Genomic DNA, 1,568 nt, shown 5'->3' with positions numbered 1-1,568 from the left:
GTGTCTGACATCAAATTTTTGTAATAAATGTGAATATGTTTTTTGGAAAGAACATTGATAACGTGTTGCAAAACAAATTTCATGCCATTGAGATGAACGGTTGTTGAGATATTTGCATGTAAAGAAAAAGGAAGTGATGTCAAAGTGAAATATCTGCATGCAAACAGAGCGTTGCTACATTATTAACAAACTGTAGAGAATAATCTGATGTTTCCTTAGATTATTGTCCCTATCAGAGATGAAGAAGAGTTTAAATAAGATTGTTTCAATAAACAAAGACTTGAGTTTCTTTTCTTAAAGAGTTCCTCTTTGATGTCACTTCCTGTTTCACTTAGCTGAGCCAAATTCAAGAGAAAATAAGCCAGTTATGAGACAAAACGGGCAAAATCGTGTTTATAATGCTAATTTTCTTAAATATAAATGTTTTCTTTGACTTTTTGTGTTTGAAGGATAAATATGTCACAGGCCCTTTAAATTTTATTTGTGGTCCTGGTGTTTTATGTGAAACAGTTCGCTGAAGTGATGCTAATATTAGCCCTTTCTTTGTTTTGAYGTTACTTCAGTTGTTTGCGTCGTCACATTTTTCTTGGGGTTTCAGTCAGTCATGTACAAACAAAACTTACCRAGAAGGTTTGTTTCTCCAAATTATAGACATTGTTTGGATATTGTTTTGCTGTAACTTTGTTTATTGTTAAATTTAGTAATTTATGGATGGTTGGGCAGAACTCTTTGCCTCAGTTCTSTTATAATATGCTCCCCACCCTCCTCTGTACTGCCTCATGTTGCATCATAAAACCAGATGCACAGGAGAGATGCTGATATCTCCTTAATGAGGAATATCATGGAAAAACAGATTAAAAAAACCCAAAATTTATGTGTATTAGAGTAGGACGCTAGCTTCAAGCCATCCAACACCAGCAGCTATAACCCATGTTTGTTTCCATTTTACTTGGCACCAGTACCATGGGTCACCAAACCCAAGAAAAAGCTGTGCCATATTTTCTTAATTACATCAGACAACATTTTCTCAGTGCACTGCAACAATAAGATTGTCTGGAGCAAATGAGATGGATTTGTTGGAATGTATGAGAAAGTCCCACGGACTCTTTGATTTGTAAGTGTCGGGGCTTTTTGGAGYACACAGCAGGCAGACAGGCGCAGGCACTTTCTGATTGTGTAGTAAATGACAGATGTTGAGGTGTTACATTGAGCTGATGGTGACCCTTACAAACTTGAAGTGGTCAGATAATTAAAACAAAAGCTTGACTACATTTTCCACATCCCTATTAAAACTGATCAGGGTTTCCTCTACATGTAAGTGATTGTGACGCACCGCCACAGCAAAATAAAAGCCGCCACACCTTCAGAATAAAGTTGTTTTTTTATCAACATAAAACAGCTTGACACAACCATTGTTTAGGTCAGTGGTTCCCAAACTTTATATCTTCTGACCAACAAAACTTTCATGGCAAAAACTTGTGACCCCGAATATTACTGGTCTGAGTGCACAAACTTTGTTAATAACCTTAAAAACAAAGGCTACACAAATATAAATACTACTTATTTTG

This window comes from Austrofundulus limnaeus, unplaced genomic scaffold (genome assembly GCF_001266775.1).
Source record: "Austrofundulus limnaeus strain Quisiro unplaced genomic scaffold, Austrofundulus_limnaeus-1.0 Scaffold128, whole genome shotgun sequence".
In the NCBI taxonomy this organism is placed as follows: domain Eukaryota; kingdom Metazoa; phylum Chordata; class Actinopteri; order Cyprinodontiformes; family Rivulidae; genus Austrofundulus; species Austrofundulus limnaeus.
This window is presented reverse-complemented; position numbering follows the sequence as displayed.